At 32.0% G+C, this 16,356-nt stretch overlaps 1 long non-coding RNA gene across 1 annotated transcript in view; it reads left to right on the forward strand.

The window, feature by feature from the left end:
* LOC116420315 overlaps positions 1–16,356 on the forward strand; it is a 99,019-nt gene that overhangs the window by 21,011 nt on the left and 61,652 nt on the right. The gene's annotated exons all lie outside the window — the stretch shown is intronic.

A 16,356-nucleotide genomic window follows, 5' to 3' on the forward strand; every position in this document is an offset into this window, starting at 1 on the left:
ATTCCTCCAGTGACAATAGGAACAAGGAAAGAGACATTTGATAATAGATCAAAGTTTAATAAAGTGACTTTTAATTTATTAATGGTACAGGGATACTTTGATTCAAACCTGACTTTTCATTTAAAAAGAGTAGCATCTATTAAACTTAATATATGACATCAAATATTCCCTACATCTTTTAGATAAAAGTTAAATAAACTTAGTCAAAACAAAAAAAAATATGATCAACAAGCAACTTAATTGGTCCAACAATACTAGCTGAGACTTTGTAGCATAGGTTTAGAGTAGGTAGGAATCTTTGTCTTGATATTATCTCTCTTTCCATTGGCCATGAGAGCGAGCGCCAGCTCTGCTATTGATGTATACTCCACATAACTACAAGAGAGCAGTTACATTTGAGCTTGTCATTCTCTGTCTTGACTTTCTTCCTTAGGAATGAACAAAGGAATTAAAGAAAATTATTTCTGTCTGTGTCTTAATCTTTCTTTCTGTCTCTCTGGTATTGTTTCTGTCTTTCTCTGTCTTTGTTTACATGTTTTCTTCTTCCTTTTTTTTTCTTCCTCATTCTCCTTATCCTCCCCTTGCTATTCACTTTTCCCCCTCTCTTTTTGATCCCTTTTCATTTTTCTACAGCAAAACTACTTTTTTATTTTGTAGAGTTTAATTTCTTCTTACTGCCTAGACCATTGCAAGAATATTGACCATCAAAAGATTTAGCTTTTTCCATGGTCAGAAAGAGATAACAGGAAAAGTAGGTATTCTCTTTAGAAGAATATCTAGTTTTTGGTTCATTAATTCAGTCAATATATATGCTCCCTCTACTATTCCAGTTCACAATTCATTTTCATTGATTCTTGCCTATCTCCTCCAGTAATGTTTTCCAGAAGGTCTAATTACTGTCCTGAGTATTTTTCTCTAGGTTTATTAATTTCCTTTGCTAAAGCTGAACCTACCATGAGTTGCTCCAATTTCTTGCAATATGTCTGACATTCACCTTTTTTCCTTCCTTTGGTCCCATATGTCTCAGCTTAGCCCACACTATACCTTTCTTTTACCATCTTTCCTTGTTAATGTTGTAGCTTACTTTTGATACTATGCACTCTTCCATTCCCCTTTGTGTGATCTACCATTTAAAATGTTTGGACATTGTATTATTTCATGCTTGTAATCTTACTTGATCTTTGAGACAATATTGATGTAGAACCTGTATTCATAGAATTTATTCACTGTCTTTCTCTATTCTCACCTCAATAATAAATGCCTAATAGCAATCAGGCAATGAGCCATGAAGAAACTAAATTCCTACCCTCCCCTTTGAATCAGGTTAATTTTGTGGGCATTACAGATAGAAGAAATCAGAATATTTTTGTTTAATGATTCTTTAAATTATAATATGAGGGGGGAAATTATAGATAGTTTGGCATGGCAGGGTTTTTTAGGCATTAAGTTAAAGAAAATTATGGAAGCTTAAAATTTTTGAAAAACTTCTGAGACTACTTGAAAGAATATATTTTCCCAGATGCAACTATAAGTTGCTAAAAGGCTGTTTCAAAATCAAGACTTGTGCAATCTTTTTATCTTCCTCACTCTGACTAGATTCACACCAAACTACCAAAACATAGTTCACAATAATACATACTTTCAGGAATAAATTATTGCAGTTTGCTCTATTTTCAACTTTTTTGAAGAAAGGAATGTGAAACTGATAACCAAAATATTCCAAATAAATTTGGGCCAAATTAGCTTGACATATAAAAAATGGACAAAATCACTATCTTCAAATATTTAAAAAGATGTTGCCTGGAAACGTGATTAGCTCTATTATACATAACTCCATGGGGACATAACTATAAATAGTGAATGGAAGTTATAGAAACAGATGTTTCATCCATCAGAAGGAAGACATATCTATTAGAACTATTAAAAATGAAATAGTTTGCTTTTTTAAAAAAATGAGTTCTTCATCACTCGAAATACACAAGCCAATTATGAACATCCAACTGTTAAAGGCATTCTGCCCTGAGTTTGATGGTTGACATAAATATACACAACTACTAAATCTTGACACCAATTCACAGTAATGTGGAAGACCTGAAGAGGTTACCGTGTAAACCCATGCCTGAGCAGACATTTCTTCTATTGTATAAATACAGTGAAAAAGAAATTTCTTGTTACTATATTGTGTGCATTCAAATTCTTAAATACATTACTAGAGATGAAGGTGTTAATTTATTCAGCGAAGTACATGTTAGGCATCAAATAAATCTTAGGACATAAGTGTCTGGTTCCCTTTAGGTCTTCAAGTCGTTTGTTTTTAGCTTGATGGCACTGTTGGATGCTCTATTCCAGAATGACCTTTTCCTACTCTCTTGGGTATGTACTCTCTCATTCTTTGAGGGGGATTCCATAAATATAGTCTATCAGCTTGGCCATATGGGAAAAAGAATGTGAAACAAGCAGAACATCCTCATGCTTAGACTTTTCTATATCTTTGCAGTGACATTATTAACTCAGAGGCTGCTGATTAATTGATTCATGAATAGAAATATATTGCCAGAGGTGCAAAAAGGAGGGCTTGTAGTCCTAGTGCTGTAATATTGATATTTCTAGGTCATGGCTGATTTCTGAAAGCAAGAGTAGTCATGACAAGTGTACAATAACCTCTTGCTCTTAGATTTTATTCCTTATTTTAATAGGTAATCCCATCAGTGTCAGTAACCCTTCCAGTGAAATAGTTGACAATCCATCTGTTTTTTCCCATCTATGCATCTCTTGGCCATGCTTTATTAAGAGTTTACCATATAGGTTCATCAAAGCATTTTTAGATCCTCACTAGATTCTCTGAAATTTTGTGAATCTCAGTGTGGACAGTATTGTTTTGATGTCCATTGATCTTATCCTACCTTATGGTTTTGTTAATGTGTCATCATCAAAATGTCAATATCTGCTAAGCACTTCTTATGGAATGGCTTTCCTTTGTTAATGATGTTAATATAGCAAAAGCTTTCAATTAGCTTTAGTAGATTTGTCATTTTATTTTATTGGCATAGCCTAGCAAATTTGTTTTGTAATCTTGATTGAGCATTCAGTTACCTACTTATTTGATTCTCCTGAACCTCTTCCTTTTTACTTCAGATCTGATACTCTTGTCTCACACTTTAATTAGGAAATAAAGGGAAATTTTCATGAACTCTCTCATCTCTCTTCATCCATAATAGAGAACTCCTTTACATTTCTTCTGTATTCTCTTGTTTTCCTCTAGACTCAAAGGAAAAGAGTAGTCAATTTTAACAAGGCCAGCTTTTTATTTCTATACTTGATCCTTATCTTCTTTTCTCTTAGGGCTTGCCATAGTGACTATTTTGTACCTTATCTCTTCTTCAATCATTTCCTTTCAGTGGATCTTTTTTGTGTAGCATGCAAAAATAGCCAGCTACATGGAACAGTGGGTAGAGAACAAACTATGGAGTCAAAATGAGATAAATATAGTTACAAAGATGTGTCCTCAAAATAAATTATTATTGTTATTTTTCTTCAGTTTCTTCATTTGTAGAATGGAAGAATAACAGCACCTTTTCACTAGCTTATGTGAGGATCAAATACAAATATTTGTAAAGTGCTTATTCCAGTAACAGAAATATAGTAGTTGGTATATAAAATTATTATATTCTCAGGCTGCATAATTGTCAGAAGAGAGCAATTTCTTGCAATAACCATGAAGGAATGCTTAGAACTTGGTCAGAAATAAAAAAACACCAAGGTCATCCACTGAATTCCTGTCCATTGCTAGTCATCTTGAATTATGTATCACCACTGGACTTTGATGACTGAAAAACAGAGTAAGGCTGATGACTTTGTGCAACCCTATCTTACTTAAATCCATTTCACATGAGAAGTCAAAACATTGCTCTGTGATATTTTTAGTCATCTTAAAAAGTGGACTAACTAACAATATCATTAACAATAATGATAATTCTTAGGTATCTACTATCATCAAAAACATTCTTCTTTATTTTGTAATACAGGTTTTACCTTGTCTCTTGCTCCCTTCATTGCCATATACTAGAAGAGCTTACTATTATCATCATCTCTACATCTTAACCACTAACTTATCTATACCTTTGAAATGTCTTTTCATCTCACTTTTCTGCTCAAATTCAAACTTTGGCAAGATTGCCAAAAACCACTTAATTATTAAATCTGGGATCTCGTTTTGTTTATTCTCATAAACATACACATACACAGAGAGCAAGAGAGAACAGAGAGAGAGAGATAGAGAGAGAGAGAGAGAGAGAGAATGAAAGAGAGAATGAGAGAGAGGAAAAAAGAAAGGGGGAAGAAAGAGAGAGAGAGATTTTAAAAATGATGCCTTTTGGCTAGGAACTAAATAAGGAAATAACATTTTATATAATACTTACTATAAGCCAGGCATGGTTCTAAGTGCTTTTAAATGTTATCTTATTTGCTCTAACAACAACAAAAAACCCTGACAGTGATTATGATAATAAACATAAGTACAACAGAGGGGCCATTAGGATTTTTAAAAAATTGAGTTCTCCAGAACAAGCAATTGTCAAAGAAATATATGATTGATAATTAGAGATGCAAATTATATTAACAATGATAATACACTTCAAATGCTTTATGTTGGCAAAGTTTAATTAAGAGAGTTAATTCAAAAATAAAATAATTTTCAGTTCTAAAAAAAGTACACAGAAGATGAAAGTGGAATTTAAAGAGATATTTGCAGTTATGTGGAAATAGCCCTAAAAATCAGAGATTAAAGCTTTTAGTTGCTTCCCATTCTTTCAGGTGAGTCTATGTGTTTTATGGAACTTAATTGATCAATGGGATGACATATAATAAGGGGAGAATAGAGTACTAACAAAAAACACAAAATACCCACACTAATAAACCAGGAATTAGTTATTTTAAATAATTCAACATGAAAAAGGAAATAAAATAAGCTTTAAAGGAAAATCAAAGAAAAATAATTGCAGGTAATGATGTATTTACTTTTAAAGAATATATATAAAATATATATTATTCCACTCAACTAAGGAAAATGCACACTATCTTAATCTTTTTAGCTAATAATTTAGTCATAGTCTCTCTCTTTCTCTCTGTCTCTGTATTTGTGTGTATATACATATGCATGTATACATACATAGATAGATGTAGATATAGATATAAAAATAAAAGAAATGCAGATCAATTTCATTAACTAATACTGATTCAGAAAACATGACTCCAGCAATTTATCAAATATCATCCATTATGACCAAGCTGGAGTTATGCTAACAATGTAAGTATAGTTCAACATTAAGAAAACTTGAAATATAAGCAATCAAATTAAAGCAAAAATACAAGATTCTCAATAGATTTTTCTTAAAAAAAAACAACTTTGACAAAGGATAGCATTTATTTATGGTAAAAACCTTCCAAATAGGCATAGGGGGATTTTTTATTTCACGACATTAAATCATCTATATAAATCCCCAAAGGAGTAAAATATTCAAGGAGAATATATCATTAGCTTTCCCTAAAAATAGAAGATAAATCTTATATTATTTGACTTATCTATAGAACATTTAACAATGCCAATTAGAGAAGAGAAGTACAGGTAATTTTGATTTCATTGTGATAATACAGAAAAGTAACTATAAGTGGACGAAGAGGAAAATGGAAGTGAAATGAAATAAATTATATTTCATGAAGATGCAAAAAAGACCTATTATAATTAAGGGAAAGAAGGAAGGGAGATGAACATTGTGCAAATTGCTCTCGTAAGAATTGACTCAAAGCAAGAATATTAGATATATTCAGAATGGCAGAGAAATTTCTCTCATCTTATAGGGAGGTCGAAGGGGAATGGGGAAAGGAAAGAGGGATGCTGATAGAAGGGAAGGCAAAAGTAATAGGGGAAAAGTATAAGAAAAGGAAAGGGCCTGTAAAAGCAGAAGGATGTTTGAGGAGATGATGGTCAGAAGCAAAATACTGGGAAGAAGAGAAAGGGGGAAAGGAAAAAGAAAAACATAACTTTTCGAAAAGACAGAAGGAAATACAGGGTTAATAATTTTAACTGTGAATGTAAATGAGATGAGCTCTCCCATAAAACAGAAGTGGACAGCAAATTGGATTAAAAGCCAGAAACTTACAATATGTTGATTACAAGAAACACATTTAAAGTAGAATGATACAGAGTAAAACTAAAAAGCTGTAACAGAATCTAATATGCTTCAAGTAAAGTAAAAAAAAAAAAAAAAGGCAAGGGAAAGCAAAAATAGATCTAATTAAGAGATAAGGAAGGAAACCATATCTTGTTAAAGTGTACCAAAGATAATAAATAATATCAATACTAAACATATACGCACCAAGTGGTATAATATTCAAATTCCTAGAGGAAAAGTTGAGAGCTGCAAGAAGAATTAGACAGCAAAACTGTATGGGGAAGGTGGATCTCAACCTTGCTCTCTCAGAACTAGATAAATTGAACTACAAAATAAATAAGAAAGAAGTAAAGGAGGTAAACAGAATTTTAGAAAATTAGAAATGACAGACTTTTGGAAAAAATTGAATAGAGATAAAAAGAAGTACACTTTTTTTCTTGACAGTTCACAGAACCTACACAAAAACTGATTACGTATCAGGGCACGAAATCCTCAAAATCAAAAGCAGAAAGGCAGAAATAGTAAATGCATCTTTTTCAGATCATGATGAAATAAAAATATATGTAACAAAATGCCAGGGAAAATAGATAAAAAATTAATTGGAATCTAAATAATTTTATCCTAAGGATTGAATAGGTGAAACAACAAATCATATACACAATAAATGTTATCCAAGAGAATGACAACATACCAAAATTTGTGGGATGCAGTCAAAATGGTTTTTAGTCAAAATTTTATATATCTAGGTGCATACTTACATAAAATAAAGAGAAGAACAATGAATTGAGCATTTGAAATTCTGAAAATTAAAAGGAAGATTAATAAAACTGAAAGCAAAAATATATATTAAACTAATAAACAAAACTAAAGACTGGCTTTATGGGAAAAAAAAAACAACAAAACAGATAAACCTTTAGTTAATTTGATCAGAAAAAAGAAAGAAGAAAATAAAATTGTTAGTATCAAAAATGAAAAGGGTGAACTTTCCACCAATGAAGAGGAAATTAGAGCCATAACTAGGGATTACTCTGCCCAATTGTATAACAATAAATATGATTATTTAAGTGAAATCAGTGAATATTTACAAACATATTGATTGTCCTGATTAACAGATGAGGAAATAAATTATGGAAATAGAACCCATTTTAGAAAAAGAAATTGTACAAACTAGTAAACAATTCCCTAAAAAAAAAATCTCCAGGACCAGATGGATTTACATGTGACTTCTATCAAACATTTAAAGAAAAAATTTAATTACAATATTATGCAAACAACTTGGAAAAATAGAGAGAGAAAGAATCCTACCAAATTCTTTTGTAACACAAACATGGTGCTGATACCTAAACCAGGTATGGTCAAAACAGAGAAAGAAAATTATAGAACAATATTCCTAATGAATATTGATGCAAAAATCTTAAATAAAATATTAGCAAAGATATTACAGCAAATTTCCCCATTTTACCCCATATACACTATTACCAATTAGGATTTCTATCAGAAATGCAGGCCTGATTCAATATTAGGAAAACTATTAGCATAATTCATTATATCAATAACAAAACTAACAAAAATCATATGGTTATCTCAATATATAAGGAAAAAAAAAAGGATTTCCCAAATGCAGCACCCATTTCCTTAAAAAGACTAGAGGGTATAGGAACAAATGGAGTTTTTGTTAAAAATGATTAGTAGTATCTATCAGCAAGCATCATATATCATAGGGATAAACTAGAACCATTGTCAATAAGATTGAGGTGAAACAGGATTGCTCACTATCACCATTACTATTTAATATTGTATTAGAAATCTTAGCTTTTTTAGTTATCAAACTGTGCATACCCTTTGATCCAGCTTATATCCCAAAGAGATTTTAAAGAAGGGAAAAGGACCTGTATGTGCAAGAATGTTTGTGGCAGCTCTCTTTTTAGTGGCCAGAAACTGGAAACTGAGTGGATGCCCATCAGTTGGAGAATGGCTGAATAAACTGTGGTATATGAATATTATGGAATATTATTGCTCTGTAAGAAATGATCAGCAGGATGATTTCAGACAGGTCTGGAATGACTTACATGAACTGATGCTGACTGAAATGAGCAGGACCAGGAGATCATTATATACTTCAACGACAATAGTATATGATGATCAATTCTGATAGACGTGGCCCTCTTCAACAATGAGATGAACCAAATCAGTTCCAATAGAGCAGTAATGAATTGAATCATCTTCACCCAATGAAAGAACTTTGGGAGATGACTATGAACCACTACATAGAATTCCCAATCCCTCTATTTTTGTCCATCTGCATTTTTGATTTCCTTTATAGGCTAATTGCACACTATTTTAAAGTCCAATTCTTTTTGTACAGCAAAATAACTGTATGGAAATGTATACATATATTGTATTTGACTTATACTTTTACATATTCAACATGTATTGGTCAACCTGCCATCTGGGGGAGGGAGGGAGGAGAAGGAGGGAAAAAGTTGGAACAAAAGGCTTTGCAACTTTCAATGCTGAAAAATTACCCATTCATATATCTTGTAAATTAAAAGCTATATAATAATAATAAAAAAAGAAATCTTAGCTTTTTTAATAAGATAAAAAATGAGATTAAAAGAATTAGTGTAGGTAATGAGGAAAACAAATTTGAACTCTTTTCAAATGATATGATGGTATACTTAAAGAATCCTAGAGAATCAACTAAAAAAAACTATTAGAAACGATTCAAAACTTCAGCAAAGTTGAAGGATACAAAATAAATCCACAGAAATCAGCATCTTTACACATTATCAACAAATTCCAGCAGGAAAACATACAAAAAGAAATTCCATTTGAAATAACTATAGATAACATAAAATATTTGGGAGTCCTCCTGCTGAAGTTTAGGAACTATATAAACACAACTATAAAACACTTTCTAAAGAAATAAAATCAGATTTAATCTCTTGGAAAAATATCATGTTCATGGGTAGACTGAGCAAATATAATAAAAATGACATTGTTACCTAAATTAATCTCTTTATACTATGCTATACTAATAAAACCCCAAGAAATTATTTTACAGAGGTAGAAAAATTTATAACAAAGTTCATATGAAAGAACAAAAAGTCAAGAATTTCAAGGGAATTAATGAAAAAAATGCAAATGAAGGTGGCCAGGTATACCAGATCTAAAACTTTATCACAAATCATCAAAACCATTTCATACTGCCTAAGAAATAGAGTAATTGATCAGTGAAATAGATTAGGTTCACAGGATCAAATAGTCAATGATGATAGTAATCTAGTGTTTGACAAACTGGGTTAAAAACTCACTATTTGCAAAAGCTGCTGTGAAAAGTGAAAGTTAATATGGCAGAAACTAGGCATTGACCTACACCTAACACCACATACCAAGATAAGGTCAAAATGGGTTCATGATTTAGAAATAAAGAGTAATTTTATAAGTACATTAGAAGAACAATGCATAATTCACCTCTCAGATCTGTGGAGAAGGTTGGAATCTGTAGCCAAAAAAGAATCGGAGTACATTAATGAATACAAAATACATAATTTTATTTATATGAAGTTACACTGACTGTTTTTGTACAAAGAAAATCAATGCACATAAGATTAGAAGCAAAGTGATAAAGTGACAATTTTTTTTTTACATTTAAGGGTTGTGATAAAGGCCTCGTTTATAAAATATATAGAAAATTGGCTCAGATTAATAAGAATTCAAGCCATTCTCTACTTGAAAAATGGTCAAAAAATATGAACAGACAATTTTCAGATGAAGAATTTAAACAATATCTAGTGATATGAAAAGGTGCTATAAACCACTATTGATGAGAGATTTCTCTGATTAAGATCAAATTAAGTTAACTTTGAGGTACCACTACATTCCTCTCAAATTGTGTAATGTCACAGGAAAAGTTAATGCAAAATGTTGGAAGGGATGTGGGAAAACAGGGACACTAATATATTGTTGATGGAACTGTGAACTGATTCAACCATTTTGAAGAACAATATGGAACTATGGCCAAAAGCTTATCTAACTCTGCATACTCTTTGATCCAGTAGTGTTTCTACTGGCCCTGTATCCCAAAAAGATTCAAAAGAAGTGAAAAAGAACACACATGTGCAAATAATGTTTGGGGCAGCCTTCTTGTGTAGTGGCAAGGAATTGGAAACCGAGTGGATGCCCATCATTTGGAGAATGGCTGAATAAGTTATGATATATGAATGTCATAGAATATTATATTTCTGTAAGAAATGATCAGCAAGATGATTTCCTAAGGACTTGGAGAGACTTACATGAATTGATGATAAGTTAAGTGAGCAGAACCAGGAATTCATTGTACATGGCAACAAGAAGATTATACAATGATCAATTCAAATGAATGTGGCTCTCTTCAATAATGAGATGTTTAAAGCCAGTTCCAATGGTCTTGTAATGAAGAGAACCATGTACCCCCAGAGATGGGACTATAGGAACTGAATGTGTATGACAACATAGTACTTTTATTCTTTTTGTTGTTTGCTTGCATTTTGTTTTCTTTCTCATTTTTTCCTTTTTGATATGATATTTCATGTGTAGCATGACAATTGTGGAAATAGGTACAGAAGAATTGCACATGTTTAACATATATTTAATTACTTGCTATCCAGAGGAGGGTTTGAAGGGAAGGGAGGGGAAAATTGGAGTTCAAGGTTTTGCAAGAAGGAATGTTGAAAATTATCCATGCATATATTTTGAAAACAAAAAGCTTTAGTGAAAAAAGAAAAACAAATTAAAGGTAAAAAATACCAGTAGTCTATGAAATAAGTCAATAAAAATAAACTTAATTTTACCTAGTAAAAGTTAAGCAGCAATAATTAAGAGGAAATTCCATTTAAAATAAATGCAAAATGTATAGAATATCTGAGTTATTCTACCAAAGCACACCAATACTAATGCATATTTAATTACAATTGTTTCTTAAAATTCCAATTGAGTTATGATGATAAATGTCATCCTCATCCAGAAAGAGAACTCTAGAGACAGAATATGAATCAAAGCTTCATATTTTCACCATTTTTTGGTTTCCACGTTTTTTCTTTTTCATGTTTTTCTCCTTTTGATCTGATTTTATTTGCACAACATGATAAACATAGACATATTTTAAAGGATTGCATATGTAAAACCTTTATAATATAAATGAGGGTTCTCTGGGAGAAGGTTTCTTGGGGAGGTTTTCTGGAGGCAGTCTTAGTTTCAGTTAAAAGTAATAATCACCTCAAATACAGCTAGGTGTTCAAAGTTCAGATCCTTTATTATCTCTGGTTTCTGAATCTTCTTCCTGGGGCCTGGTTAGCTTTCTTAAAGGCCTATCTCTTCTTGGTTCCAAGAGCTTTTGCTGCTAATCTTTTGCCTCTGCCAGCTTTGGCTTCTCTTCTTCCAAATGTCTCCAGCTAGCACCAAGGTGAAAGTTGGAATGGATCTGTCTTGCCTCCGAGAGGGCTTTTGGCTCTCAATCTCCCAGAGTGCTCTGTGTCTGTCCCAGAGTGCCCTTTGGCCCTGGGAGCTTGGGCTTCTTCTGAACTGAACTGATGCTCCCCTCTCAATCTTTTCAGCTGAACCCTGAATGAGCCTCTGTCAGCTTCTTATATATGATCTCCCAAAGAGAGAATGGGATTATGGGATCTGAAAGTGGGATTATGAGTTTCTGACTTGTGAATCTCCCAAAAGTGTGAACTCCAATGAGTACTTAAATACATTAGTGAGCTAGAGGATTTGCTAAGTACCATGCTAAAGTAGGCAACTGACATCACTTTGTAAGGATTCTAACAGAAAAACACACTAGAAATGCTAGTTTTAACTATAAGACAAGAAAAATAACTACAATCCATTAAAATGGGCAGTGATGAAATGAAACTATTGTTTGCCAATTATATGATGGTATGCTTAGAAAAGCCTATTGAGTCAATCAATTAGATAAACCAATTCGAAAAGATAACTGATCAAAATTCTTCTATTTTTTCTTTTAATAGAGGAGTAAAAAAGCTATGGAGAGTCTTTGAAGTGAGAAAGGGGGAGTTGAAAGATCTAATGTCAGATTGCCTTGACAATCTCTTATGTCTGTAAGGGATAGTATTTGCATCATGGTCACCACTTGGGTGATGTGTTTCCAGCTGTCAGGTGGAGAAGATGGATTTGATTACTTTTATTCTATAAATGTAGTTCAGTGAATGAGTCACTATTTTTCTGGTTCCCACTTACTAATGGAAGAGTTTGCGAATCACATCTTGGCAAAAGAACAGTTGACACAAGAGTACAAAACAAATGCAAATTGGGAATGGCTACAGCTCCCATCACACATATGAAACCATTTCCAGAAAGAGCAGGTGCAAAACCCAGTACAACTTACTGTGCCACACAATATGTGCAAACTCAGGCAAGAAAATTCAAATGCTCTTCTAACTGGGGAAATTGCTATGTTGCTATGGTGCCAGGGTTGGAACCAATTTTCTTTTTTCTGGTTCAGTAAACATATTCAGTTTTGTAGTGTGGGATGAGATCCTAAGTGTGCTCTGAGGATAAGATGGAAAACAGTATTTTCATCATTTTTCCTAGTTCTACATTGGTGTTAACAGGTGGATATACAACACATAGTTACTGAGGACTCTGTACACAGTTATTGGTGAATAAATGTGTTTTGCAGGGCATTAGAAGAATCATTATAATTATTATGTGATTATTCATGATGGACAAAGATAATTCCTCTCCTCAAAACCTAATAACTATAACTTAAGGCTTGAAGCTATCTTATAGATATTTCATTCCAACCATCTTCATCTTATCAAAAAAGACATTGAATTCTGTGTTAAATGACCTACCTACAATCCCAGAGTTAGTAAATGTCAGAACTGAGATTCAAAAATAAATTCTCTGAGTTTAGGTTCATCTTTATTCCCATGATAAAGCACCTGCACACAGGAATCCTCATTGTTAACTCTCAAGAAAAAAATCACTGGGAAAAAAAGAGAACATGTACCCAACAGTGATCACACAAGATTGTTAGACTAGAGAGAGATGGGAGGAATTTTAGAGACCATTTGGCCAAATTTCTTATTTTGTAGATAAGTTAACTGCCCAAGATCACTCCGTGGCACAATAAGGCCACAATAATTCAGGTACTCAGGTTCTAGGTTGAGGTTTACTTTCCTATCCATAGTATTTTTTTGAAAAAAGATTGGCAAGATGACCTCACTTTTTTGGTTATCTTTTTGAAAACATATAAAAGAAACCAGTTTACTATGTCACCTAATGAGAAAGATATATTAGAAAAGAGGGAATCTGTCACTTTAGGAAAGAAAACAAAGATTTACTACCCTGAGAGGGCTCAGGAGGGTGCTTGTTTTGATCCTAAAGGAAGCTAGAAAGATTAGAGAATTGAAATATATATATATATATATATATATATATATATATATATGTATGTACATAATTCTCAGAAACAGTTCTTTTGCCAAAAGTTCTCCTACTAGAAGACATAAAGAGTTCTACTTTTTACCAGCTAGATTAATGCTCAAGTATTATGATCCATAATGCTTAAGATCTTATGATCTTTGAATCAAGACCATAAGAATGCCCTGATGAAGAGGGACAACTTTCCACCATTGAAGAGAAAATTAGAGCAATGATTAGGAGTTATTTTGCCTAAATATATGTCAATAAATTTGAGAATCTAAATGAAATAGAGTAATATCTAAAAAAATATATATTGCTGAGATTAACAGAAGAAGAAATAAACTACTTAAATAGTTTCATTTCAGAAAAAGAAATACAACAAGCTATTAATCAAATCCCTCAGTAAAAATCTCCAGGGCTGGATGGATTTACAAGTGAACTCTACCTAACATTGAAAGAACAATTCATTCCAATACTATGCAAACTATTTGAAAAAAAATAGGGAAATAAATCCTACCAACTTCCTTTTATGACATAGATATGTTACTGATACCTAAACCAGATAGACTGAAAACAGAGAAAGAAAACTATAGATTAATTTCCCTACTGGATATTGATGAAAAAATCTTAAATAAAATATTAGCAAAAAGATAACAGAAAGTCATCTCCAGGATAATACACTATTACCAAGTAGGATTTATACCAGGAATGCAGGACTGGTTTAATATTAGGAAACTATTAGCATAATTGACTATATCAATAACCAAACTAACAAAAATCATATGACTGTCTCAATAGATGTAGAAAAAGCAGTTGATAAAATCCAACACCAATTCCTTTTAAAAGTACTAGAGAATATAGGAATAGATTCTATTTAAAATTATTTAAACTATTTAAAACCATTGCAAGCTTCATATATTATGGGGACAAACTAAAAACATTCCCAATAAAATCAGGAGTGAAACAATGTTGCCCACTATCACCATTACTATTCATTATTGTATCAAGATGATAATTTTGTCAAGAAGGGAAGAAAAAAAGATCAAACCAGTTAGAGTTGGTAATGAAGAAACCAAATTATCACTCTTTCCAGATGATGTAATGATATACTTAGAGAAAATAACTAGAGAATCAACTAAAAAACTACTAGAAATAATTCACAACTTTAGCAAATTTGCAGGATATAAAATAAATCCACAGAAACCATTAGCATTTTTATATATTACCAATAAAGTCCACCAACAAGAGATATAAAGAGAAAGTCCATTAAAATAACTGTTGATAATATAAAATATTTAGGAGTCTACATGACAAGACAAAGTCAGGAACAGTAAGAACACAACTATAAAAAACTTTCCACAAAAATAAAGTCAGATCTAGTCAATTAGAAAAATATCAAGTGCTTATGGGTAGGCCAAATGAATATAATAAAAATGACAACAATATCTAAATTAATGTACTTATTTAGTGCCATACCAATCAAACTTCCAAAAAATATTTTGCATATCTAGAGAAATAATTAATAAAATTCATATGGAAGAACTAAAAGTCAAGAATTTAAGAGAATTAATGAATATGAATGTAAATTAAGATGGCCTAGCTGTTCCAGATCTAAATCTGTATTATAAAGCAGCGCTCATCAAAACCATTTGGTACTGGCTAAGAAATATAACAGTCCATTAATAGAATAGGTTAAGGTTACAGGACAAAATAGTTTAAGATAATCGTAATCTAATATTAGACAAACCTAAAAACCCCAGGTTTTGGGATTAAAAACTCACTGACAAAAAACTACTGGGAAAATTGGAAACTAGTATAGCAGAAACTAGGCATTGACCCACACCTAACACTATATACCAAGACAGGATTGAAATGGGGTCATGATTTACATATAAAGAATATTATAAACAATTTAGAAGAACAAAGGACAGTTTACCTCTCAGATGTGTGCAGAAGGAAGGAATTTGTAGCCACAAAGAAATGGAATTCATTATTGAATGCAAAAATATAAATAATTTTGATTATATTAAGTTAAAAAGTTTTTGTACATACAAAACCGATACACATAAGATTAAAAGAGAAGCAATAAACTGGGAAAACATTTTTCATTCAAAAATTCTGATAAAGGCCTCATTTTTAAATTATATAGAGAATTGACTCATATTTAGAGGAATTCAAGTCATTCTCCAGGTGATAAATGATTAAAGGATATGAACAGACAATTTTCAGATGAAGAAATTAAAACCATTTCTAATCACATGAAAAGATGCTCCAAAACACTATTGAAGAGAGAAATGCAAATTAAGACTACTTTGAGATATTACTACACACCCCTCAGATTGACTAAGATGACAGGAAAAGGTAATGATGAATGTTGGAGGGGATGTGAGAAAACTGGGACACTGATGCATTGTTAGTGGAGTTGTGAATGGATCCATCCATTTTGGAGAGCAATTACTCAAAAAGTTAGCAAACTGTGCATACCCTTTGACCCAGCAGTGTTTCTACTGGTATAATATCTCAAAGAGATCTTCAAGGAGGGAAAGGGACTCACAGGTGCAAAAATGTTTGTGCCTAGAGACTAGAACCTGAATGGATGGCCATCAATTGGAGAATGGCTGAATAAATAATGGTATATGAATGTTATGGAATATTATTATTCTATAAGAAACAACCAGCAGGATGACTTTAGAGAGGCCTGGAGAGACTTGCATGAGCTGATGCTAAGTGAAATGAGCAGAACCAGGAGATCATT

The sequence above is a fragment of the Sarcophilus harrisii genome, chromosome 1, assembly GCF_902635505.1.
Source record: "Sarcophilus harrisii chromosome 1, mSarHar1.11, whole genome shotgun sequence".
Classification (NCBI taxonomy): Eukaryota; Metazoa; Chordata; class Mammalia; order Dasyuromorphia; family Dasyuridae; genus Sarcophilus; species Sarcophilus harrisii.